Raw genomic sequence first — 13,788 nt, 5'->3', positions numbered from 1 at the left:
CCAGCGGATTTATATGGGAAATGATACCTACTGCGATGTACTAGGTGTTGGTACTTTCAAGCTATGTTTAGCAGGCGAAACAAATCTCTTATTAACTGATACATTATATGCGCCCATTAAGAGACACAAAAATTGATTTATATCCCAAGGCTAGACAACAAGGGTTCAGAAATAAGGTTCAGGTCTTGTCGGGTTACCATTGGGAAGCATTTTAGAGCTTTGGTGTATGATACTAAAGTTGACAATTGTACCAACTGAACTTTAATGAAATTTCATCATTTTCTGGTTATATTGATGATTCTTTTGATGTTTTTATGTGTATGGATGATCCATATTTACGGCACTTAAGATTAGGACATATAAATAAAGACAAAATGAATCAAATGGTTAAAAGATATTTGCTCTCCAATTTAGGAGAAATTGTGTTCAAGACATGTAAGCCATGTATTTCTGGTAAATTAACTAAGAAGTCTTTCCCTAAAGGGAAAAGGTGTAGTGAACTACTTAGTATTGTTCACTCTGATATATGTTCACTTTATGGATATGTACACTTAATTAGTAAGAAATCAAATGCATTAGAAACATTTAAAGAATATTAAGTTGAGGTAGAAAATCAGTTAGGTAGACATATTAAAATCCTTTGAACAGATAGGGGAGGTGAATATTGCTCCATCTTATTTTCTGAATTTTGTAAGGAGCATGGTATCATTCACCAAACAACTATACCATATACACCGAACAACTATGCCATATACACCATAACAAAATTGTGTAGCTGAAAGGAGAAATAGAACTCTAATAGACATGGTTAGATCCATGATGAGCCATTCAAATTTATCATTTCATTTTTGGGGTGAGGCTCTCAATATTGCAATATATATCATTAATCATGTTCCAACTAAATCTATAGACTTGACCCCATATGAATTATGGACATGTAGGAAACCTGACCTTACTATTTTGAAAGTTTGGGGTTCTTGGGTACATGTGCTTATACCACTACAAAATAGAGATAAATTACAAAGTAAAATTGTAAAATGCTCTTTTATAGACTATTCAGAAAATTCTAGAGGGTATAGATTCTATAACCATGATACTAGATCATTAGTAGAGAGCCGTGATGCTCATTTCTTAGAAAATATAGATGATGAAAATATTTTAAATAAACCTATTGACTTACATGAAATAGATAAAGATAAAGGTCTGAAAGACCCTGTTTCTCAGACTCCCTCTACATTTCGTGAGAATGATTCAATTGAATCAAGTATACCAGGTAGGCCTAAAAGAACTAGAGCCCCACCTACGACTTTAAAAGAATTTTACGTATTTATGAATGAAGATACTTACTCTTCAATGAGTGATGATACAATAGATGAACCTCGTAGCTACAGTGAAGCTATTAGCTCACATGACTTAGCCGAGTGGACTCAAGCCATGGATGATGAACTTGATTCTATTAAAAGAAATCAAGTCGGGGAGTTAATTGACCTCCTTAAAGATAGAAAAGTCATCGGTTGCAAATGGGTCCTAAAGAAAAAGCTTAATGCAAATGGATCCATTTATAAATATAAAGCTAGGTTGGCAGCTCAAGGATTTACATAAAGGGAAGGCATAAATTATGTAGAAACTTATTCTTTAGTAGCAAAATTTTCATTTATTAAGATCATTCTTGCATTAGTTGCATATTATGATCTAGAATTATTTCAGATGGATGTCAAAACGGCTTTCTTAAATGGAGAATTAAAAGAAGATATACACATGAAAAAACCAGAAGGATATGTAATTTAAGGCCAAGAAGACAAAATATATAAACTTAAGAAATCTTTATATGGTCTAAAACAGTCTTCTAAGCAATGGTACTTTACTTTTCATAATGCGATCACTGAAATTGGTTATATAGCCAATAGGTTAGACCATCGTATATATGTTTGGAATAGTGGAAGCAATTTTGTTATATTATCACTATATGTGGATGATATTTTTAAAATAGCTCCGATTTTTTTAAAAAGTCGTGATTAAATCAACGACATGTCAAGAGACACCAAAGCGCCACGCACCATCCAAGAGGCATATCCCAGCCCATGGCCATTTGACCCGTATTGGTCATAATTCATGACGGGTGCGGCGCAGTCCCCACAATTTAGAAACTTTTCTTATAGAAGGGGTTGATAGCTATTTTCTTTTAAAGGGAGATCTTGAGTGAGAGTGGGAGTACTCTCATTCGTTGTTACGTGAGTTTGATATAAAAGGAACTTTGGAGAGGGAAAGTAGTATCCTAGAAAGGTCTTTGGTCCTTGTATTCATTGTAATCGTTGAAATTATAATAAAAGAAATAGAAAATAGAGAATGAGAAATAGACCAACACTGCATATATGTGGCTCGCCAATATTGCTTATATCTACGTTCACAAAGGGTTTTATGGAGAGTTATTTCATTCATGAAGATTACTCTGGCATACCATAGATTTACTCATAGGGATTATTCTGGTTTAGTAGAGATAGTTAGGTGTGGAATGATCCGACCAAATCAGAATCTGGATCCGAATAGTATACAATAGATTCGGGTCCAAACCGGATCCTGGACATACAGTTTTTGATCTAGATCTAAATAGTCTACATCTGATCCGAATTCGGATTACTATATATATATATATATATATATATATATATATATATACTATTTGAAAAAATTATATAAATAAAATAAAAATGTACTATTTAAAAAAATTGGGTTGGAGATCCGGATCGGATCTATCTGCACCCAAATCCGATCCAAATTTCAATTCGGACCTAGATTTTGGGTCTGGACCTGGATCAGAAATCCAAGTTTCGAATTTGGATGGGGTCAATTCTTACCCCTAGAGACATTATTTCATTCATAGAGATTATTCTAGTTTACCAGAGATTTATTCATAAAGATTACTTTTGCAAGAGATTTTATAGAGTTGCTATTCTTGTCTTTTTAGGAAATAAATCTCTTTACAAACCGTAATCTCACAAAATAAAAATCTCAATACAAAAACTCAATATCTTGTAATCAAAATATAGAAAACTTAATATCTTGTTGCTATACCCGTCAACAGTAACTTCATTGAACCAGTAAGAAAAGCAATGAGATTTTCCCTTATTATGGCTGAACCCTGTTAAATTTTGTGCTCTTTTCTTTCGTTCTTTTATTATTGCTTTAGATTTTTTGCAATTTGTGTTGCCCATACTTTGTTGTTTTCTCCACATTCTTTGCTGTTTTCTGGGCATTTTCTCCATGTCCTTTATGTCCTTATGCATGCTTTGTTCAGTTTTCCTTGTTTCCTAGTCCTTAGCGAGATCCAGCTCAAAAATATTGAGACTTTGAGAGAATAGTTAGTATTTTCTACAAATTTAACTATTAAGATACGTGGTGACTTTAAGCTTCAAGAAGAAAAGAGGTCGTCAAATCTTAAGAAGCTTTTGTGTGTGTGCGTCATACCATCAAGACTAAAAATGCTAATTTGACTAAGTTCAGAACCTTAGTTTTGTTTGATGGATAATTGCCTCACATTCTTATCCATGATATTTACACTAAATACCCCAACCTCTAATCCGGTGCGAAACAGCAAATTCATCTTATCAAATCAAGAACTTGGACAGCAAAAAGAATGATGGCGCAACTACTCAAGCTAAATAAGTAGTGTAATTTCACCAGATTAGAGGTTTCAAGAAAACGGCGATGTTGCTTCTCACTTGGTATCTTCGGATGTTGAAATACCATTTTATACAACTTTCAGATACAGAGGAAAGATTTCTTCCCTTGCGAGAGAAAGTTACTTTATGATTCTTCATCTGGTTCAACTCTGTAAAAATAAGTTTCATGGGTTTCACAGTGACGTTTACGCCAAGGGGTGCACTCACGTCCACCAGGTAAGATGAGTTCCCTTCCCCAACATTGGTCACTGTTTGCCGAAAGCTAAAAGTGGACGGCCCAGAAGGCGAGAAAGCCAAAGAGAAAGATGGGTAATTTAGATCCCCTTCTGATATGCTGGTTTGGTTTGAGCAGCGTACCCTCCTTCTGGTGATGGTTAGAATCTCACAATCAGAGTACCCCAAACCACATAAATATGGTATGTAATCCTCTGTGTCGATATCATAAACCAGGCCAATCGACAGCTTTATTAGGGTTTACATGGTCTACACCTACGGCAAAGACGTTGGCCTGTTCATGGTTGAAGTCCTTTATGGGCTTCCCCTTATTGTCTAGAACATCAGCCGTGGTCATCATGGCGGACTTTATTGCCGCTGGCGACCATTCTGGGTGTGCTGCCTTGAGCAATGCGGCAGCTATTTCTCTCAAATGTGGAGTTGACATCAAGGTGCCGGATTTCAGGTTGAAAAACACTCTCCTCTCATCCTTCCCATCTCCTGTTGGGGTCATGTAAGGAGGCCACCCAGCCAAGATGCTCACTCCCGAGCCGATGATGTTGGGCTTCCGAATTCCTGGGCTTAGCTTGTTGGGCCCTATCAAAGGGGTGTCGGAGACCACCGGAGACACTGCCTTGCCGAGTATTGAGCCTATCATCATAATATCTCGGCCTCTGGGTGTAGCGCAGAGTTTATGTAGGCCTTTATCTCAATTCCGTCATAGTAGTTTACATTGGATACCGGCAGTACATGTCCTTCAGGATCAACCTCGAAGAGACCCTCCTTTGGATTCATGAGTATCATGACCGTTGCTCCAGCATTTGCAATGACATTCCCCTCGTCCACTCCATCTGACCCCCACTCGCAAAACACCGCTTTACCGGAGAGTGCAGTTGCACTTATATTGCCTCTGCATTGCGGATCGGATATCGGGTACACAATGGATAGTAATTTGGACTTGAAGCTTTTCGGTTGGTGGATAGAATAGCCATGAAATACTTTGCTATTTCCAAGTTGTGTCCACCCGGAGCTGCTTGTCTAAGGTATTGGCGCCGACTGTGAGGACCCTAGGTTCCAAATTGTCAACTGTGGAGCATATGGCCCGGAATTCCCCGGGCCATATGCTCCAAATTGTCAACTGTGGAGCATATTGCCCAGCATCTCAGCCCTCTCCACGAACCCTCCAGCTGCTGTTGTGGCTGTGTGCGTGCCCTGCCCATTATCATCTAGGGGTGAGTTTGACAAGCCAGGGGTCATGCCCTCATTGAAGACTTGGGCACCCATTAACTTGTTGCAGTGGGATGAGTTAAAGTTGTGACCAGCATCCACACACAGCATACCTGTGTCATTCAGGGATGGGTGCTGAGGACATATGCCAAAGTCCAAGACACCGATTATGATGCCATTGCCAAACCCTGTAGAAGGCCAAAGCCCTTGTTTTGGGCTGAGGTTTGAAGGGATGGGTGCGTGTGGTTTGAAGGAATGGAGCTAATCTGGATGAGCATGCAAAAACCCATCCTTGGTCCTCATGGGGGGAGAAGCTGCAAAGCTGAAGCTAGACCAGTCTCAAGCACCCAAATCATTGCACACAAAAGGATAGAGACAACATTTCTCCTTACAGTTAATCCTGCAACACGACCCATCCTCTCTCTCTGCAACTAAGATCACAACTCAAACAATTCCTGCTAATATTTCCTAGCAAGAGTCCAGAATAGGCTGTTTTTGGTGGCTTTTTACCCATATATGGCTTGGATTGAGTTAATGTAATGTTATTTAGAAGGAAATCAAAAAAGGTGTACAAAAGGGGAAGTCAATCTTTAGGCTTAATGAGGGATTTCTAATTCTGTGTTTGAGGAAGGATTCGGTGATTTTGTCATGCTGGACACAATCTTGGGGAGAGGCGGAAGTGGCAATCGGGTCCTTTTTTATTTTTGGGTAATTCAGTGACTAGGCAATGGGGTTCTTGCTTTACAAATATTGCACCTTCTGTTTTCTAAATGCTACGAAATGCTACTTTGATATTAGCAATACGACATATTAGAGATACCCAAGAAATTCGCCATATCAAATATTCTTCCTACCGTAATTTCCAACAATTCTTTTCCTTTTTTGAGTCGTAATCATCACTCGCTAATCAATCATGACCATGTAACCATTCATGAAAGAGAAAATTACGTACGAACCATACTGGAGCGGGTCAATTATACACTGGGATCATGTTTTCCTCAGATTAGAAAGAGGAAACAGAACAATTGTAGGGAGAAAACAAAAACTAAAGAGTAAAGAGACCAGAAAAATCCATGGAAAATAGAGAGATAAACTAGAGATTTTCTAGAGAGAGAAACTAGAGATTTCCTAGAGAATGGAAATTGTGAAGAAATTGTGGAAACTCAGTACTCAATTAGAAATGGGGGCTTTGACTGTGAAAAAATCTGTGAATTTAGTGAATGGAAGCAACGGTCCTCCATTAAACCTTCATCTCCTAACAAGCTATCCTAAGTTTGAGTTTTTCCTCTCCTTGAAGATGGTGATGGCTAAGTGCAGTGGCAGCGAGCGAGAGAGAGATACAGTTGCAGATAGAGAGAGAGAGAGGAGAAAGGGTGAGGAGGTGGAAGTTCTTTTGAGTTTTGCTGGCAAAAGAGAAAAAGAGGGAAACGATAGGGAGTTTGGATATTTAGAGAGAGAAAAAAAAGAAGCAGTCACAACAAACTTTAAATTTAAAAAACTTAAAGAGTTATCCAATATTTCGAACATCAAATAGCTTCTTTTCGTATAAACACAAAAACCTCATCTATTGGTTCGGTTTACCAGACAGGGTAAACTGGGAACAAACACCAGAAGGAGAGAGGGGTGCTGCCCATAATTTGAGAACAATGTGCTCCCATTTGTAATTGACCCACCCCAATATGCTCCGTACGTAATTTTCTCTTTCAAAAAATTTTCAGCGCTACTTCTAAATTTTTCTTTAACAAATATAAATCAATGCAAATGTGTTGTCGACATTGGGAAACTATAATCAAATTATTCAAAAGTTCTAAAAGAATGGGTGCGGTTTTTATAGGGCCGAGGCTCTATATAAACTTTTTTCTTAAAATAAGGCTTCTTCAAAAATATAATTGTCAGCAGCAGGTTATGTTAGTGTGCAAAAACTTATATTAGTTGAATTACATGAATTGCAAGTATGCAATTACATGTAAAATATCAATTAAATATTCAATAATCAAAGACATCTATTAATTGAAAATCTGATTAATCATGAATCACCCTTTAGATAATAAGAAAATTTTAACTATGGTAACATGGAGCTGTAGTTATAATAAAAAGAAAATTGACAAAAACTTATTATTTTTACAATTTTTTTGAAAATTGGTCATAAAAGATTTTCAAGTTTTGTATTTAATAAATACTTTAATCTTTATGTTATAAAATCTATTACATGCATGACATTTAGAAGCATAAAAATTCAATATAAACTAAAATTATTTTAAAACAATTTTCTAACTTAATACTGTAATAGAAAAGAAAGTATGCATACATGTATCTATGTGCACAAATTTGTTCACAAAAAAAGTGGAGTTCCTTATTATGAGGCAGCACCAACTCTGAAAACTAATTGGGAATGACTCCAATATAAACAAGTGTATTTAATTTATGATACTTTTTCATTGTAAAGTTTCATATTTATACTTCACTGTGATTTTTTATTTTTCCTTAAAATATAGATTAAACAGTGTGTCCCTCTATCTCTCTCTCTCGCACCTGTTCTCTCTCTCCCCTGCATAAATAAAGTTTTATATTTTATAAATTTGGAAAAATTATGGATATCCTCCAAAATGAATTTCGTAGACATTCTACCCCCAATACTTTTAGTATCACAACTATAACCCAATCACGATTGTTTCTTGCTTTACCTAATAAAAAAGTAAATGTTTTAAAGACTAAACTACTATTTTCCTCCTATACTCCCTACCCATTAAATCTCTCTCTACCCGCCCGCTCTCTTTGCCTTGCATATCTCTCTTTCTCTCTCTCTACCGTCCCTTTCTTAGTCACTCTTTCCCTATCTACACCCCAACCCTCTCTCTCCACCTGCCTCTCTCTCTCTCCTCGATAAATGCAAAATATAGTCTAGCCAATGTATATGTTTCTCAGTTTCTCCCATCAGAATCACCAATATGCTTTCTCACACATTTTTATGGGTGATAGGGACTAGCAAAATTGGTGGCACAGAGATTTTGTATATGCAACAAGAGACGAGAGAGAGAGAGAAAGAAAGAGAAAGAGGGTGAGAGACGGTGGGTAGCGAGAGAAAGAGGGTGAGAGAGATGGTGGGTAGAGAGAGGGCAAGTAGAGAGAGAAAGAGAGAAGGGCATGTAGAAAGAGAAAGTTAGAGAAAGAGAGAGGGTGGGTAGATAGAGATTAATAGTTAGGGAGTAACAGAGGGGAATGATAGTTTGGTTTTTAAAACATTTATTTTTGACTGGGGGAGGGGGTAAAAACAAGAAAAAGTAGTGATTAGTTATTTATATGATGCTAAATGTATTGGGGAGGGGGTAAAAACAAGAAAAAGTAGTGATTAGTTATTTATATGATGCTAAATGTATTGGGGAATAGAATGTCCACAAAGTTCTTTTTCTTTTGGGGGGTGTGTTTAAATTTTGATTAAAATAAATAATAACATGTAGAAAAAAGCCGATATAAAGAAAATAAATCAAAATGTCCCCAAAATAAAAAAATCATTGATTAAAAAAAGGAGTTAATTTCCCACATAAAAAGGAAAATATGGCTGCAATGCATTCAAAAAAGTTAAAAAAATTCATTGTAAAACTTTGGGACATATGAACTAAGTAATCTAATTTATTAACCACTTCTTGCAGTTTAATCTATCAACATTCTAATGCATACCTCTTACATAGAATAGACACCCAAATAAAAAACTTAAAAGAGTAAGAAGAGTAGAGCATACCTTGTATGAAGATTGTTTTTGAGAGATCGTTAGGAATGGAGTAAAAAAGATGGGGAAGGTGTGAGGGCAGAAATATACAAACGATGACCGAAGAAAGGTATGTGGTGGTAGAAAAGATGGGGAAGTGAAGTGAAATTGTTCAAGGAGTACGACACGTACAATGCACATGTGAATGAAATAAACCATCACATCTTAAATCTCTCGGCAAAGTTTCTGAATGACTCAGCATCTTTTTGTCTTATAGCAATGAGATCTCGAAGTGATGTTTTTTGTAGTTTGTTCGCTAAGAAATGTGCGACAAACCTACAAAACATCTCATGGTATGACATATTCGGATAATCTCTTGTGAAAATGTCATATCATGTAAGTGCATCTCCTACGCGACTGTAGGCGAATAAAGTTTAAGCACGGTGGGCAAGTCGCGGATTGTCGGGATCATGAGTTTGTAGCTAGTACTATGAAGGCTTGAATCTCCCTTTCCGTCAAACTTCTTTTGAAACTTAGGAAGAATGAAACTGAGAGGGACATCATCAAATCCTTCCAAATATGACTCAAAAGGCATGTTGTCATGCACTCCTAACCGTAAAATGGTGTCTTGAATATCCTTGATGGCGTTTTCTAAGGCTACATACCTAACTAGAGATTTTATTGAAGTTGCAGAGTTGCTGGGAAGCTCCCTACCATGAATTGATTGATTAGCAGGCGGACACATGTCGAGGCTGATATAGGTCACCCATGGGTTGATGATGAACGGTCCAGGATAGCAATGGCTGGGCAATGGGGGATGTTGTGGATGGCTAGGGTTGGCCATAGTTTGAATGTAAGTTTGTTATTGGTTGGCCATGAATGCTAGAGGGGGATGGGCTGGTTGTTGTGCTGCGCTTGAGTCGTCTGTTACGGGATTGTCAGAGGGATTTGACAAAGGCTTTTATGGCATGGCCACCCTCAACCAAGGCAATGGTCGGAGGTGAGGTGGAGTTGCCCCTACTTCTAGTCGGAGGTTCTAGGTTTGGTGAGTGCAGTGTATCTTTTTATTTTCGGGGTTAACTCAACTTGGGCCAACTAGATCGAGGTTGTTCAAGATATGAATGTAAGTTTGGGTTTAACCATGTTGATGTTTTTGGGGTGTAATTCTTAGATTTTGTAGGATTGCCCCCGATCCAAGACGTTGAATATTCAAGGCATTTCTTGTGGTCATACAGACCTAATAATCTGCAATTCCGAGTTGGTGGTCTCGAGGACTACCTATTTGGAGACTAAGGACTCTGGTAATGGTACCAAATGGACTAAGACTTAATTCACTAGTGGTGGTTCAACGGTTTCTAAGGAGCATGCGAATAATGCCCCTCGCACTAGTGGTGGGATGTCATTGATCTATGTGGGGAAGTGGTCGTTGACTCAATATGCCCTCGAGATCCCAATCTATCCTAGTCATGAGACATGCTCCTAACATTGGCAAAAGATCACATGGAATATTAGATGTTTTGGTGTATTGGGTAGGTCAAATGTCTAAGGTATTCTAAGGGTAAATTTCAAAATGAGATAGGTTAGGGGTATAACGATCTAAGCCTCTCCTATAAGTGGATATTGGACCAAAGTATTGTGGGGTGTTCTTAAAGGCCGGGAAATATACAAGGGGTCACACTCTTGTTGAAGGCCAACTCTCCCAACTACCCTTCCTCTAGGAACTAGGTGCATGTTCCATAAACATTAAGGTCAAATCCAGGGTCTTCGAAGAATATTTAGCAAAGGTTTTTCTTTCATGTCCAAGTTTGTGATAAAGTGTGTATGAAGCACGGGTGCACATGAGAAGCGAATGAACATCAGACATAGTTCGTGCCAGGTGTAGTCTGCCTCAACTTAGGGGCGATCTAATTAGAGGTGCAATTAGAATGGGGGAGAGGTGACCCCAACCAATAAGAGTGCTAGAAGGTGAGTTCCAGGCATGGTCTATGCCGAGCGAGGTGCGCCTCGGGCCGGGAGGTGCCCCCAAGCAAAGTGAATGATAGGTGAGCGCCGGGCACAGGTCTAGCAACGGGCAACTGAGGTCGCAGGGGCCCAATCGAAGGTGCAATTAGGACAAGGGTTTAGGCAACCCTTGAAGAGTTTTTTATTTTTCAAGTTAAATAAAATAGAAAACAAGAATACAGAAAGACTAAGGGAATAATTTCAACTAACAGAAAAAAGATGGGAAACTTCTGAAGCTGCTGGATGTCAATGCCGACACTGGCAACTTCAACGTTGGGAGGGGCCATGTTGAACTCAGGACTCACCAGAAGAAATCCAGGAGCCCAAGTATCAGCTTGGTCAGGCCAAACACTGGAGTTACTAATAGTAGCGTCAATTTGAGGCCCCTGTCTTCTAGAAAGAAACTACATAAAGCAAGAAATGGAACTTATGGAAAACAGGGGGTGTTCTGGCCCCTGGGATGCTACACTGATGGTAGCAGCACCGACATTTGAAGTAGTCACTCCAACATCGCTACCCCTAACCTCAGCCTCAAGGGACTTCTGGGGTTTTTGTTTTCTGTTATAAGTTAAAGAAAATAGAAAACAATAATGCAGCAAGATGTAGGGAATAATCTAAACGAACCAAAAAAAAGACGAGAAATTTTTAGAGCTGCCGGATACTAATGTTGGCATCGACAACTTCAACATCTGGAGTGGCTTCGTTGAACTCAAGGCTCACCAGAAGCAATCCAAGAGCCCAGGTATCAGCATGCTCAGTCCAAATATTGGTATTGCTAATAGCCAAGCCTAGGCCCTCACATTTCCAAAGAAAAGGAACCAGAAAGTAATAAAATAGAAGGAAAACATGAGGTTTTGGGGACCTAATGGACAAAACACTAATAATACCTCCAAAGTTAGCCTGATCTAGACCCTAGAATCCTCATAAAATTCTTCGGAATGAAAGGATGTGAGTTTTCACCTAAGACTACCCTTCGGGACGATGCTCAGAGGGGTACTTCAGATGCTCGATGGGCCCTACGGTGGGTGTCAGACTGTTTATACACAAAAATTTCAGCAGAGCAATTGTGACCTCTGCTTCATTTTTGGGCCTAAACCCATCGAATTAGTGGTACATAAGGGGTCCCCTTTGAACTTTGATCCGAGGCAGAGATTGGCCACATAACCGCCCCAGAACTGATCATTGATAGTGCTTCCTCATGAAACAACAAAACTAAAAACTCTTTGAAAGGTGATTTTCAAGAAAAGGAGGGGATTGAGAAACATTTTAGAACTAGACAAAATAAATGAAATGAAGAAAAAGAAAGGGCGGATAACCTCAAGCCAAGCCCCTAGGCTTGTCACACAAAGTCAGTGTCAGTTTAGGATTGAATTAGATGTATTGACTTCTCCAGTTCTTTAGGTCTGCCAAAAGAAGAGATTTATATCAAAAGAACTTTAGGACCTTGGGATACTGAGAGTAAGGTTCAGATGTATTGCAGTTAAGGTTTCATTGTATTGAGATAGAGGGCTCACGGTCGGTATTTTATCTGTAGGGTTTTGGTTCAAATCTAGACGTCCCCTATTTATAGATATGACCTCCTTAAACAATGTCCCAAATTTGCAATTGAATCTGGGATAACTATTGCCAATCCCACAGGTAACCACGCTGATGCTACTACCTATGATGTTGGGACAAAATGATTACGAGTTGTGTAAAATGTTACCCCCTTCATTAAATCCGATGTGATTTTACGAGGTGGCATGCCAAGTGATAACGACATCATTGATAGCATTGGGCGTTGCTACTAGAAGCTCCCATTCAAAATTGGTCTTGATGTGGCTAGTTATGTCTCTAGTGTCGGGACCCTCAAAACAATGATGGTTACTTTCTACTACAATCTGAGCATTTCAAGATCGGTATTCAGCCAGGGGGCCAATGAGCAGCTGACATTGTTGGTTCTAGCAGCCAACATTGGTACCCCCATTGTCAGGGTAATCATGAACTTTTGCGACTTCATTACGAGGCCTGACGTCCAGCTAACATACGTGTAACTTGACTCATCAATTATGTATTGGGATTATGTGGTCATTTAAAGGCCTTATGAAAGCATGTACTGAACATTTTCATATAGTAATATGATGGTTCTAGTGGAATCATGGACTAGATGGATTATCAGGCATTCATGATGCCGAGATTCACTTGAGTATCAACTGGCTAGGCTTGAGTTAATGTCTAAAATTGGTAGCCCAGGGCATTGTGCACAACTGAAGAGGATTTCATAGATAGGTTATCTCTTGATGAGGTTGGAGATATACCCAAGGTGGTTGGCCAGGGGACTCTATGTGACCCCTGTGTGAGGTAGTTCACTAGAGAAGACAAAAGCTAAAATTTTAATCATTGTCATTGCATGACATGTACACCAACTAGCCTTTCGGACAGCCCCCTGGGGCAAGTTGTGTACATGTGCTGAAGAAATGTCTCCCTGCAATATTGGATTGTGTTGGAAGGACTCATGAGGTATTGTGCTACAATATGACTTAGAATTATTAATAGGGAGGGATATATAATCCATGGACTAGAATTCTATTTCTTTCATTTATTAGATGACTTTCATAGTCCAAGTATGATCCTCTATGATGGGCTATGGGTCATGGGATCTATTGGGTTAGTTTGAGAAAATGACAGTGGGATATAGTCTTTTAGAATAGATAGAGTCCACAATATATTTGAGTTATTCCTAACTCTTTGGATCCATCTTCTACTTCAAATTCATTTTAATATGTTTAATTATATGTTATTTATATTTTAGAGTATTAAAATCAATTTTTTAAGTTGTCTAGATATTTCATTTTGGAAAAAAGTTATTTTTAAATAGTCTAAAACAAATTTTCTATATTTAATTGTTTCATAGAGAAAATAAAATTATTTTTTGTTTTATAAACAATGATTTTACAAGTCTAAAATAATGTAGTTGTTGTG

General features: G+C 38.3%; 1 long non-coding RNA gene across 1 annotated transcript; it reads right to left on the bottom strand.

Moving 5' to 3' along the window:
* Positions 1 to 3,584: 3,584 nt before the first annotated feature.
* Positions 3,585 to 13,634, bottom strand: LOC148782352 (uncharacterized). The gene is made up of 2 exons (XR_016053382.1): positions 5,234 to 13,634; positions 3,585 to 5,105 (listed from the first exon to the last, which is right to left on the bottom strand). It is a non-coding gene; the product is annotated as an uncharacterized LOC148782352 (long non-coding RNA).
* Between the last annotated feature and the right edge of the window lie 154 nt (positions 13,635 to 13,788).

The sequence above is a fragment of the Amborella trichopoda genome, chromosome 4 (genome assembly GCF_054954075.1).
Source record: "Amborella trichopoda isolate Santa Cruz 75 chromosome 4, AtrichopodaSantaCruz75HAP2 v2.0, whole genome shotgun sequence".
Taxonomy (NCBI): Eukaryota; Viridiplantae; Streptophyta; class Magnoliopsida; order Amborellales; family Amborellaceae; genus Amborella; species Amborella trichopoda.
Note: the sequence above shows the minus strand (reverse complement) of the source record. Positions and strands in the feature narration are given on the sequence as shown.